The sequence below is a fragment of the Grampus griseus genome, assembly GCF_964374135.1.
Source record: "Grampus griseus genome assembly, chromosome: 6".
Taxonomy (NCBI): Eukaryota; Metazoa; Chordata; class Mammalia; order Artiodactyla; family Delphinidae; genus Grampus; species Grampus griseus.
Genome location: NC_139000.1, coordinates 17,503,929 through 17,518,064, shown reverse-complemented (window position 1 = coordinate 17,518,064; position 14,136 = coordinate 17,503,929). Strand labels below are relative to the sequence as shown.

General features: G+C 47.0%; 1 protein-coding gene across 3 annotated transcripts in view; it reads right to left on the bottom strand.

Moving 5' to 3' along the window:
• ASTN2 (astrotactin 2) overlaps window positions 1-14,136 on the bottom strand; it is a gene marked incomplete at both ends in the record, with an annotated part of 911,329 nt that overhangs the window by 115,788 nt on the left and 781,405 nt on the right. The window lies entirely within an intron of this gene.

The following is a 14,136-nucleotide window of genomic DNA, read 5'->3' as shown; positions in this document are numbered from 1 at the left end:
TGAGGCCTTTTATGACTCTGACACCAAGAAAAGTGATAGGGTCAGGGAGCAGATGAGAGACAGGGGCTCTGGGTTTTTTTTTTTTTTTTTTTGCGGTACGCGGGCCTCTCACTGTTGTGGCCTCTCCCGTTGAGGAGCACAGGCTCCAGACGCGCAGGCTCAGCGGCCATGGCTCATGGGCCCAGCCGCTCCACAGCATGTGGGATCTTCCCAGACCTGGGCACGAGCCCGTGTCCTCCGCATCGGCAGGCGGACTCTCAACCACTGTGCCACCAGGGAAGCCCGGGGCTCTGGGTTTTGATAATTGGCTCTGTGACCTTGAACATACCCTTTCTCCTCTGACCTGTGTTCTCTTCTCTCTAAATCGGGGGTAACTGCCCCTGCCCTTGTCTCCAGGTTGGTCAGGGAAGCCACAGGCCAGAGCAGTTAGGAGTGGTTGCTAAGAGTCAGACATGTCTGGTTTACACCTCAGTGCTGTCACTGGCTAGCTGTGCAACCCATGGCAAACTACTGCATGTCTCTGAGCCTTGATTTGCTTGTGTGTGAAAGCGACAAATAGAGCACCTGCCTTACAGAAGTGCTGTGGACGTGTGATGAGACAATAAGTGCAAAGTGCTTAGCATAGTTCCTGGTATAATAGTAAGTATTTAATAAATAGTTGCTAATATGATTATTAATGAAAGCATAGCAGTAATATCAATCAATTAAGGCATGTTATCGGACCTCAGCTTTCCCACCTATAAAATGACTAGATGACTCCAAATGTTCCTTCCTCCTCTGCTGTTATCTGATAACCCACAACAACGTGAACTGGAAAATAGAATTCAGGGCTCTTCAGCCTCAATCCACATTTGGGCTCACTGGTTCTCCTGCCATTTCTTCTTTTCTTGACCTACAGACACTTTGGGAAATCCAAGAAGCCAGAGATCCAACCCCACACCCACATCACACGGTAGGCAGCATCACGAGGGAGCCGAGGGGTGAAGCACACAAGGACAGAGGGCATCACCAGGAACTTGGGAACCACATGTCAGCACCTAAGTTGAGACCTGATGCCAGGCCCAGAACCTGGAAGACATAGGTCTTCTTACTGGTGGGAGAGTCCAAAGTATGCCCTCATGCCATCTAACTCAGAGTCCCTTTGCTGTGATTGTCTCTCTCCCCTTTCTGCTGGCTTTCGCTCAAGATCTGAAAAGCCAAAGGAAATAATTAGTACCATATAGTGAAAAGGGGTGGGGGCTTGAAGTCAAACTGCCCGGTGGACTTCTAACTGTGCTGCCTTTGGGCAGGTGGCTTCACAGCTGCAGCCTTGGTTTCTTCATCTGTAGCATGGAGCTGCTAATCCCTGTCTGCCAGAGTGTGTTTTACGAGCTTTAACCAAGATAATGGATATACAGTGCCCAGCACCGTACACGTAGTAGGCTTTCAATTAATGTTCACCTCTTTGCCCTCTTCTTTCCTTATCAATATAAAAGAAACCAAATTCTGTGTATTTACTTAACCCTTTGCCCTTGTTTTATAAGTTTTACATTGTGTCTCTTTCCACCCTTAGGCTGTACATTTTTTTGTGTGTGTGGTACGCGGGCCTCTCACTGCCGTGGCCTCTCCCGTTGCGGAGCACAGGCTCCGGACGCGCAGGCTCAGCGGCCATGGCTCACGGGCCCAGACACTCCGCGGCATGTGGGATCTTCCCGGACCGGGACACGAACCCGTGTCCCCTGCATTGGCAGGCGGACTCTCAACCACTGCGCCACCAGGGAAGCCCAGGCAGTACATTTCGGAAGGCAGATTTTGAGCCTTTTATTTCTATATCCCAGGACCCTGCGTTGGCCTAGACCAGGATGGTTGCTCAAGAAGATTTGCTGATCTGAATCTGTTTCACTGAAAATCTTGAGATTCCAAGAAGTGAGTTGTATTTACTCAGCCTCACAATAAGTAAGCTTTGAGGAGTCCTTTACCATCCTGACTGTTCTGTCTTCTCTGGAGGGACAACCCCTCTTGGGATCACTCAAGTTTTCCCTTTTTATTTTGAAAAAGTATACTTTTAAAAGGGAGACTGAAATATATTCTGCGAGTTTGGTTACTAGTTTCTATGTGATACTGCTGCCTGGGGCCAGCCAGACTGTGGAGTATAAGCAGCTCACAGATCAGCATCAAATGAGATGAGTGGGTCAGGGGGGCCTCGCTGGAGCTGCAGGGCCCCAGGGAGATGGAGCTATGGTTTGGTGCCTCTGACTCTGCTGAGAATGAGGCCCAAGCTCTGGCCCCAGGCTGGTGGCTCGCGTTCATGGGGGCACCATCCACACCAGCTGTAGCCACTGAGTCTGTGTGGCCTCCCCAAGGGCACCACCAGAAAACAGCTCGCTCTCTGCTCCAGTGACCGGGGAGGAGAGGCGAGCAGAGTACCAGATCTGGTCCCCAGCCCTCCTGCCTGGGTCTGCTGTTCACTCCCTCTCATCTCCCTATGCTTTTTTCCATCTTTCTCAACCTTCTTTCTCTTCTCTCACCCTATATCTGGCTTCCCTCTCTTTTCTCTTATAGAAACATTTACTGAGCTCCGAGTGCTTCTGAAGCACGTGGACCTGTGCCCATACAGTGGGTGTGAGCATCGCATGGTGTGTGCTACGCGAGTGGATGACATCTCGTGCGATAGGCGCGCCGGTCTGTGTTGGGTGGATCAACGTGGCATATGGTACAAAACATATGTCTTTATAGTATGCCTGTGGGGAGCTGGCTATGTTTATACAGCGTGTGTGATTCTGTTGCTTGTCTATGATATGTCTCTGGGGGTGTCTGTTGTGTGTGGTGGGCTATCCCCAGGCTGTGTGTCTCTGTCAGTGTTGTGGGTCCACTGTGTGTGCCTGCGTGCTTACTGTGTGAGTCTTTGTTATCTGTCTTTTGTATACTGCACGTGGCTGAATCTGCCTGGGGGTGATGTGTTTACGTGTGTGTGTGTCTGTGTGTTGTCTTTGTTGTTGCTTAGCTGGGTGAGAGGGCCGTGTGGCATGTATCTTTGTGCAACGGGTTGCGTTCATGTGGTTCTGCATCCTGTATGATTTTCAAAAAATTCCTGGGTTGTATGCTGTGCCTGTGTGGTATATACTGCATGTGTTGTTTGTAGGTGTGCTGTGCGTATGCTGCGTGTCTCCCATGTCCCCATCTCTGTGAAATGCATGTCTGTGTTTCCCCTGCCGGCTCTTCCTCCCCTTCGGGTGCCCCAGTCTCCCTCCCGCCCCTCTCCTCCCTAGGCTGTGACCGGTCTCAGCTGACACCTCCGCTGCTCTGGCAACCCGAGAACTGCCTGGAGAAAGGTCAGCTGGCCCCCTTCTCCCTGGGCCTGCCGGGAGCCAGGCCTTCAGTGTTGTGTGGTGTGGGAGCGCCCTCTGCCAGCCGTGTGGCCCACACTCGCGACTGGGGTTTCCTCTTCCCTGTCTGGATCATCCCTGAGACTTCCAGCCTCATTAATAAAGGGCCTTCATTAGAAGGGGAAATGACCATATAATTTCTCGCTCAAACCAAGATGCTTTTGAGAAGAAAGAGGGTGTTATCAATTGCACTGAGGCAGTGGGTACACAGCAGAGGTGTCCTGAGGGTAGGGTAAGGAAGACTTCCCTGACCACCTACTCGGGTCACAGCCCCGCAGAAGGAGACTGCGAAGTGTGTGCTGGCCCTGGCTGGTCAAAGTAACAGCCACTCCCAATTTATATTCATGCAGCTGAGAATCTCAAACCCACACCTACCCAATGACTTCATGCATCCCCCCGCCCCCACAACCCTCCGAATAATTCCTCAAGGCCTCAATTTCCCCCTTCCACAGAGACCCAAGGTTGAGGCCTAAGGGTTCCAGTTCCAGAAAGAGGGAGGGGTCAACTGTGCAAAATGAACACTGAAACTTTTGCAGTGGATTGAATGCAAGGAGGTCAAAGGCACCCTCGTCAGAGGGTTTTACTTAGTGGAAGAAAAGGGAATAGTCGTGGATGTACCAGGACTTGCAACGCCCCAGGTGTGTGATTCTAAGAGCCTCATCGGGAGGAGGAAGGAGTCATGTGCTCATATGTGGGCATGAGTGCAAACACACCCCCCCCCCCAAAATGCAGAACTCTCAAACAGCCTTCTTGGCAAATATCCCTGGGGTCTGGGAGCATGCACATTGACTACTTCTCTACTTATAGAACAAACAGACCTAAATGGCACTATTTTGTACAAAAATGTGGGTTTTTGTTGCATTCCTTCTGCTGGTGATTAAAGAGGGGGCTGATAAGGAGTAGCTGTTTCTGTAAAAACTCAGACAAGGTTGCTGGGGGACCCAAGGAACACCTGCCCCAATCAGTTTAAAGTGTGTCTTTCAGAACATTACCTCTCATGAGACATTAATAGTTATTTCAAGGTGTGGCCAAATAAATTTGAAAAATACAGGGTTAAATAAAGTTAAACAGATTTCTTTCCCATAGGCTATCTCACAGCTTTTAATATGTTTTATAAATTTCTGAGAAAGGGGATGACTACATGCAGTGTTTCTTTAAGTATTTGGAATTTTTTTTTTCCCTCCCAGACATCCATGGGAGAAAATTTTAAATTTACACATTGGTAAAGCAAAATTCCAAGTAGCATAAGTCAACTACCATTAAATTCCCACTTACTACAGCAACCATGTGCTTTGTTTTTGCTTTTGTGTGTTTTGTTTCTTTGGGTCTGACAATAACCTGGATAGGTAGGTGCTTGTGTTATCATACTAGACTACAGATGGGAAGAGAGGATCAGAGAGGTGAGGTGCCTTGTTCCAAGTGATGACATTGGCCAGGGACAGAGCAAGACTTGACTCTCCAAAACACATATACTTCTACTTTGCTAACTACTACTGAATATAACTTGACAGAAAGGTTAAAATGTGGTCCCTGCCCACGAGAGCTGTACATTGTACTTAGAGAGACTTTTTCAAAGTATACATAAAAAGAGGGGAAATATGGTAGTAAAAGTTCATGGAAAATAAGTGGCATCATATATGGGAGGTGAGCACCCTCAGGGAGAACTGGGAAGGTCAGGGAGAGCTTCCTGGAGGAGGTGAATTTAAGCTGTGCTTTGAAAGGTGGAGACGCCTTAGTGAGATCAGGTGTCAGCAACTTTTTAATGCAAAGGGCCAGATAGCAAATATTTTCTTCATGTGAGCCTTCCAGCCTTTGTTGAAAATACTGGACATTGCCATCGTTGTGTGAAAACAGCCATAGATTATACGTAAATGAAAGGATGTATGGTTGTGTTGCAATAAAACTTTATTTGCAAAATAGGCAGGTAGTCCATGGGCCCTAGTTTGCCAACCCCTGAGGCAGATCAAGGGGGGGAAGGGGAGTGAAACCTTTCTGGGCTAGGAGAACCTTTATACACAAGTGCATTGAGCAACAGACTCTAAGGCCAGTTCCAGGCCCCAGGCCTGCTCATAAATGTTCCCTTTCTGTCTGCCACTCCACCCCAACCCCAACTGTGTTCTAAACCCTGAGGGTGAGCTTACTGCAGCTTTGCAAAGAGCAAGCTCCCTGCATTTGAGATAAGCTAAAGTGGAAGGTGCCTGTGAACTTGTACTTGGATTTAGTCTGTTGGAAAAGCAGAGGAAGACAACAAACCTAGCTCCCTCTTGGAAAAGGGAAATGCTTCCCTGTTTCTATCTACTAGATAGCCAAGCCCATCTGCAGAAGTCCCAGCATTCATCACATGTAATATATCAGAGCAGCGTCTCCATTCCTCAGTCTCTAGCACAGGCCCAGTGATGTTACAGTTCTCTCCACTTGGTACAGAATCAAAATTAAGTGCTCCAGCGTGGCATTCCAGGCGCTGCACACCTGACCCCAGTCTTAGACTCAACCTTATTCACTTCAGCATCCACTCTGGCTAAACCACATTTGTCTCTGTGTCCCTGTGCGTGACTTACAAGTTCTGACCTTCAGGCCTTTGCACCTGCACATAGAATGCCCTCCTCCTTCCTTCCTTTCATCCAAGTCCTACTGTGACCTTCACGACTCTACTCTGCATTCGTCCTGCGTGGTGAAGACCTCCAGTTCTCCCCTCTACATCGCCACAACCAGATACTGTGTTTCTTACGAGCAGTATCACTTTCCTTGGCTGAATTTTTCTTTGTTTTCCAAAATGAAACTAACTTCTTAAAGAGTATAAAAAATACAAACTTACTGTTTAAAAGACCCAACCATTCCAGAAGAAATTATAATACCAGAGAGAGAGAGAGATTGAGAAATTCAGAAGGGGGATAAAGTCTGAAAAGATGAAAGGGGTAATACGGCATAGTCCTTCAGGAAGTGTAGTCGCTTTGGTGTGGCTGAATCAAGGGTCCCTACAGAGGAGTGAGGAGAGACGAGGCTGGGAAGATGGCAAGGGCAGAGCATCCTAAATTCTGTAGGTTTCATTGAACCTTAATTTATAGATTGCCAGAGAAAAAGCAAGAAAACGGATGGCATAACCCCACCAAGTGCCGAGCTTGACACAGAGCAGGCGATCAATAAATATTTATACATTAATGTAAGGTTGGTCTTGGGGTACAGGCTGAGAAAATACCTCTAACGGGATTTCCTAACATTGTTCACATAGGAAGGCATCGGTGAGACAGAGTCTGCCGTCGAAAGCTCAGGGGGACTGGCTTCTGCAGAGGGTCCTGTAAACTAATTTCTTAATCATTTCCCCCTCCAAACATTCACTGAACGCCTCCCTCTCTACACTGGCACGTGTGCCGAAGCCAGGCAGGCAGGAGAATGTGAGTGGCTAAGGTCCACCGTGAAATTCGGAGGGAAAGCGTTTAAAGGGCAACTCTGGCGCCGTGCTAGGAGAGAAGCTCAGGGCGGGGCAGAGGAACATTACCAACAGCCCCCTTGTCTGCACACTGATCATCTCAGCCTGGGTAGTATTTTATAGAGTAGCAGAATCCTAAGTTTGGAAGAACCCAAAAGCCCGATCCCTCTGAGCCTGACCCCTCTCTCCACATTTGAGTGCCATCTGGCCCCGCCTTGAACACTCCCAGTTACAGGAAGCTAGCTCAACCTGTGTCCAGGAGGCTGGCACGAAGCTGCTTCCAGGATGAGAGTGCAGACAATGAAAAGAGGAAGGGGGACTAATCCCCTAAGAAGACTTAGTATATGTTAGGAGCTGACTCGCTGTACTACCTACATTGTTCTAGGTAACCCTCATGACAAGCTTGTGAATGGGGATTAACATCCCTGTTGTACAGACAAGGGAACTGGGGCTCAGGGATATTGAGTCATTGGACTTAATTACAAACCTGCTAAGTAGGAAAGCTGGAATTCAAACTTGGGATGGTCTACCACCCAGGGTCCATGGTATTTTAGTTTTTCAAAAGGAGCTTCCAATCAGACCCAGAAAAGGCAAGATGCTTTAGGTAGCCCCCGCACGGGGCTGCTGCAGAAGGGGTGGCCCTGTTGGTAGATACGGCTGCAGAGGGAGCGTGACAGGATTCTGGGCTGGGGTGGGAATGCAGGAAACGCTTCAGGACAGGATTAGGGCACCTTGGCAAGGACGGTCCTGCTGACTCACGTGCTGTTGGTTCTCTTGCGACTGTGCCTGTGCCTGCCCCATGATGAACATTTGGGCACGCTCCCCTTATCATCCCGTCCCCAGCTCTCAAACGAAAGAGCGAGAGAGTAGGGCTCAGTCAGGGAACAGGACTGCCCTGGCCTGACCCCATAATTGCACAAAGCAAGCCCCACCCTGGATCTGTTACCAACTCTCCTCTGAAAACCATCAGAAAACTCATCCCACACTCCCCTTTGCTTATAGAGAGCTTTCATCCTTTCAACAATCATCATATCTTTTCTGGCCAGGCACTAGGTATACAGAAGCAACAACGATAGCAAACACCTACCATGTGCTTTTCATGTGCCAGGAGCTCTGCTAAGTGCTTTACGTGCATTTTCTAACTTAACGTTAACAACAGCCTTGTGAGAGAGATGCCGTCACTGTCCCCGTTATACAGATGAGGCATTGAGGCTCGGACTAAGTTATGCAAAGGGACACACATTATGCGACAGAACTGGGGATTGAAATCAGAACCCACGTGCAGAACCTCCAGGAACTAACGCACAGGGCCGTGAAAGAGGAAGACACAGGAGAGGGCTGTGTGCTGAGCCTGTGAGGACAGAGTCTGAGTTGGAAGCAATGTCCAGGAGGCAAGTGACGAGGATAAAAAGAGGGAGGACACACCCTCTGAAAAGCACTCAGTATATGCCCCGTGCTGAGCAAGGTTAGTCGCAAGGGTTGTCTCATTTAATCCTGACTGAGGAGATACAGCATGTAGTACGTTCCTGGACAAAGTTATTTTTGTCCATGGCACTTTCTTCCCTTTGGAAGAATTATAGAAGGTTCAGATCATCAGAAAAGCAGTCTGGAAATTTCATGCTTTAACAAGTACCAAATATTTTTGTATTATTATTTACTTATTTTCTTAGGAAGTAGATTCCACACTTGGAGGACGGGGAGGCCAAAAAGTAGCCACATACAGAGGTTTTGATTCCCTCTCAAGAAGGAGAGCACCTGGAGAAAGCGCAGCCTCTGATTATTAACCCCCTACTATGGGTCTGTTATAGCCCTAGCTCATTTAATTGTTCTGACAACTGCAGGACAGTGGTACTATTATTCCTATTTTATAGATGGAGTTACTGTTGCCTAGAAAGGCGCAGTCCATTGTCACCCAGGTGAGAATGGAAGGGCTAAGATTTGAATACAAGATCTATCTGTCATAAAGGTTTTCTCTTCCTACTGCAATTTACCACGTCCACTTCCATAGTGAGCCCAGCTCATCTCTTTCTTTTCCCGTGGCTGACCCTGTGAGAAGGGAGCAGATGCCAGCATCATCGGGGTATAATGTAAGGAGCTGAGCACACACCATCCCTCCAAGCCTTTTCTCCCCACCTCTTGCTGTCTGAAACGGTTACTATTAGAGTCATCTTTATGAAGACAGGAAAGGGCATTGGACAGAGTCTGCCCTCAGGTCTAACCCTGGCTCTGCTGGGCCATGGGTGTGGATCCACAGACAAACTATCTCCCTGACTGGCCCTAATTGTCACCAATCGTAAAAAATGAGGACATTAGAAGGTATCAAGAGGCCCTTCATGGTTCCACATTCTAGGATGTTAACACCTCAGGGGAGGTGCAGGGGGTCAGTTCTCAGAGCAAAGGTGAACATACACGGGACAGAAGAGGCAGAGATGGGAGGGTGGAGAAGAGGGAACAACACTGATATAGGGAACAGGTCTTAAATAGAGCGGGGGGCAAGAGGCATCCCGAGGTGACAGCTCTGCCCTGTTCTCTAGAGCCTCACGGATAAAGTTCATCCCTTGGCCCTGGGAAGAATATCAATCAGAATTTGAGACTGGGGAAGGGGAGCAGAAGACAGGCAGTAGACAGATCTTCCATTCACTCCGGATGCCCTGAGACCCGGCTATGTTCTAAGTCCTCCCTTTGCTGCAGGACAGCCGGATCGGTGGCATGGGAGAGCCAAACACAATTTCAGAGCCAGCCTGGTCTTCCCTTTCTTGTTACCCTGGCTGCCATTTATTTTCACATGAAAACCATAAAAGATCCCAGAAATGGGAGGTGCACTTAATGGGTTTTTTTGGCACAGAGAAATTAATCTTTTTTAAACCAAGGGGATTTTTTTTTCTTTCCTAAAGATCTTTGGCAAACAGAAGCTAAATTGCTTCCAGACCTCATGAAAGGTATTTTGTGCAAACGAGGTGTGATTTACACTTCCTTTAATTAGTCTGAACCCTGGAAAAAGAGAGAAATAATAGAAAACAAGAGCTATGTAGAAAACAAGTCCAAACAGCCCTAAAATAACAGTTTTGTAAAAGCATCAGTTGAGGGTGTTAGAAGGAGACCAATAACAAAAAAAAAAAAAAAAAAAAAAAGAAATCCTTCTAATTCTGGGAGTGGAGCAATTATAAGTGAATTGAAGTTTTGTTGGACTCCTTTCCCCAGGGATGGGGGTGGGGAGAAAGTTTGGCAGAAAGGAGCCTTAGTGTTCTGACTGAGTTTCAAGTTCTAGTTGACCTTCCTTCCGTTAAGCCTCAGTCTTTTCTGAGGGCATTTGGGGTCTAGGAGCCAGTCAGGGAGGGAGTGGACAGTTTTGCTTGCAATCACAGACATTTTACGATCCAGTTTGTCTCACGGCTGGGTTGCAATATAGTGTTTTGGAAGGGACATGGCTTTTGGAATCACAGATGTGCGTTCAAGTTTTGCCTCTGCCATTTACCACCAGAATGACTCTGGGCAACTCGAGTCTGCCATCTCCTGACCACTCCCTTACTCCCTGAAGCTCTCTTTTTCGGGTTGCTCAATCCCCCCAATCTTCTTAGTGTCCCATCTGCCTGATCCTGCTTAGTCTCTTTTGCAGGGTCAGCCTTGTCTACCTAGAATTTGGGGTTGCTCAAGGCTCAGTCCCAAGCCCACTTCTCCTCTGGGTCAACTGGCTTTATCAAGACAGTGTATCCACATGCATTGTTTCACCTTTCATCTGATTAACCCTCGAAGTTCCACTGGATGGTCGCATCTTCTCTCGTGGTTGGTCCTCATATCCAACTGTGCTATGCCTTTACTTGAGTGTTTCCAAGTACCTCAGATACAACATATCCAGAAAAGAACTCAGGATCTTCTACCTTAATCACGTCTGCTTCCCAAAGAAGAGCATCCCACTTACACACGTGTCATCTATCCTGGACCCTCATTCTCCTGCACCTTCTATATCTGATCCAGCACCAGACCCCGTTGACTTTATCTTTGCACTGACATTGCATGATCTCAGCCAGTCTTGCCCCATCTCTGGGCGAATTGGGAAAGTTGAGTGAGATTATCTCTGAGCATGTCTTGGCTCTGACATTGTGCGACAACTCACTTCCTTCCTTCACCCACTCTCCTCTTCTTACTCACTCACTCAGCTCACTTAGAGTCTATTACAATTTCTGGATCCATCCAGAGCCTGGGCCCAGAAGCCCTTGGAGTAGTTTAAGTTATTGAGACAATACAGGACCCAGCAAAGCAGCCTCTGGTATGAATCTCATTGCCAATCCCATTCCTTCTGAAGACTCATATCCTTCAAGGCGGGGGCGGTGGGGTGGGGGGGATAAAAGAAACCAGAAACTATCACAACACTTTTTAGGTAAAAGGAGTGGCCAAAGTGATGTGCTACATAAGCTAGAAGAACAATTTCATTTGACCTTGAGAATGTTTAAGGGCCTAGGGCTCCATTCTACCTCTAGAACACCGGCGATCATATGGCCAGTTTCAAGGATAAATGCTCTGTCCATAAAATGAATGAAGAGTAATGAACCAGAGGAGCAGGGCTCCAGTCCTGGCTCTGCCTCTGACTCGCTGGGATCAGTCCTTTCTACTCTCCAGGGCTCTACCCGCTTGTCTATACAATGAAGGGGTTGTACTAGATGACTGACACGGGCTCTGGCAGCTCAAAGGTTTGCAGGAAATTTTTATGAACTATGCAGAGAATGAGAGGGTCTAGGGATTGTCTTTTATAGCTTTCCTAGAAAATTATGCATCTTCCCCATGAAAGGAAGAATACAAATAACAATGGCTGAAATTTATTGAGCACCCGTTATGTGCCACACACTAATGTCCACAACTGGAAGGAAAAAAAAAAAAAAAAGAGGGAGGAAAAAAAAAAAGGTTAACTGAGATTTCAAACTTCACGCTGACTGATTCCAAGCCCGTGTTGGACACCTTACTCTCCACCTATCCAGTCATTTCCGTTGTTGTTGTGCCTTTGTTTGTTCATGCAGCCATTCATTCATGCTACAAACATCCCCTGAGTATTTCCTCTGTACACGGAACTGAGCAAAACACAAGGAAGCAGGAGTAAAGGTCCATCAGGAAGCTCATAGATGGGCTAAAGAAACTAATAAGAATCATGAGCAGGAAGTTTAGAAAAGTTATATTTCTTTCCAAAGTGCCACTCTGATCATGTTTATGACCCTCCTTGAAAGGCATCCAAGGCTTCCCTTTGCCTGCAGGATGAAGGCCAAACAGCTTAGCCTGTTTTCTAACCCTTCTGTGATCTGGCTCCTGTCTCATCTCCTCTCAACCACATTCATTCAACATTTGTTAAGTATTAACCATGTGCCAGACTCTGTTCTAGAGTATTGGAATGCAATGTTGAGTGAAAAAGGCTTGGGCCCTGCTCTCCTGGAGCTTACAAATACTAGTCAAATGATCATATCAATAGAGAAGGAGGCATTCCCTTAAGCTTTCCATGGTCCAGCCCCTCTAGATGCAGGGTCTCCCATCCCATCAGATGCTTCCAGCCCAGGAAGCCTACAGTAATGCAGTTCTTGCTGGATTCACTTGAAGATCAGCTGACCTTTTAACAATGTCACTTGTCCTACTAATCATGCAGAAATACCTACTTCTAAAGAGAGACTTTTTTTTTCTTGGTGGCATAAAATTTTTAAAATTTTGTTTCAAGATAGTTTTTCAACAGTTCTTGTATACACAACGGCATGCCCTCCCTCCACAGGAGTCACTATGCTTAAAGTCAATTGCTTACTGTCTATCTACCCTACTCAACTCTAAATTTCAAGAAGGCAGAGGTCTTGCCTAGTCTTGTTCACCAATGGAATCCAGCACTTAGCCCAGAGCTTGGCACACTGTTGACATTCAGAACATGTGCTGGTTACACTGAATCATCCTTAATGATCCCTAAAGCCTTAATTCAAAAAGAGACTGTGGCAGACATAGATTTTTGTTACCACTCCCTCTTTTTTTTTTTTTTTTTTCAGGATGGGGAAACAGAGCCTGAAAGGAGAAGCAACTTTCCAAAGGCTGCAGAGAAAGTTGGTAGCTCAATTAAAGTCAGAACCAAAGAGAATCTGATGTCCAGAACTCCTGGGTACCACAACCATTCACAAGCCTTGAGTCTGAAATGGTCAGGAAGTTATGGCCTCCGGGGAAAAACTGTACATGGCTGGAGGCAGGTACAGTCTCCCCGGCCTTTGCTGTATATGCATTCATCTCAGAGAGAGTCACTGAGTGGACTGTTCCAGAGCTAGAGGAGCCCATCTGCATGGGAAAAAACCCAGCCTGCCCTCAAAACAGGCCTCTGAGAAAAAGATTCAATCACTCCCTCTAACCCAAACTCTCCAAAACACTATTTCCTATTATGTCTCAAAAACCAAATTTAACCCACCCGCATCTCGAGATTAGATCTGTGAGCTCACAAAGGCTCAGTCACTCAATTAAGAGGAGGGAAAATCTTATCCTCTCCAAACAAAGTGAAATGTGACTTAACCCAGTTGCTAGGATTATGTCTCATTCAGGAAGAAGGAGAGGAGCAGAGAGAGAATGGGTGGGTACGTCATTACAGGAATTTTCCAGGGGAATCTGAATGGTGTGGCCCTCCAAACTTCAATGTTCCAGTCCCCAAAACAATGCTGAAGGCAAGGTCCTGGCTTTAGGAGAGGCATAAAGGTGAAGAAGGCTCTTCTGCCCTTGCCCTAGATCTCTGGGTAGTCTCCAGGTGCATTCTGATTCCTCCCTGGATGCCTGGCCTGGTATCAATGATGAGCCTAAGCCCCGAGAATCCTATAGGCAGGTGCCAGTCTCCAAAACCTACTTGATTAGGTTAATGCAGAGTGTGGGAAAATTCCTCTTAAGGAATAACCCTTTCCTCCTTCAGGTCTCAATTTGCACATCCTTAGAATGAAAGTTGACAGACGTTGACTTGGATAATATCTAAAGCCCCCCAACATTGATGGTCTATGATCAGTAGTTAAAAGATACTCTGGCATACCAGAAAGGGCAGGGACTCTGATAGACCTTGATCAAATCCCAGTTCTGCACTGGAAAAGTGATTTCACCTGACTGAGCACCAATTTTCCCTTCTTATAAAAAGGACTAACAATTTATAGCTTACAGAATTGCTCTAAGGATTTGAGAAAGTACATCTGATATCCTAAGCAGAGTGTCTGCATAGCGACATATGCAGCAGATGGTAGTAAGCATTCTGAGAAGGTCTTTGGGCTTTGGCTAATGAATGACTGACTTTAAGAACAAGACCTTTAAGATAAAATCTTGACAGAGACTTTGAGTTTAGAAAGAAGCCATGTTCTCAGTCTA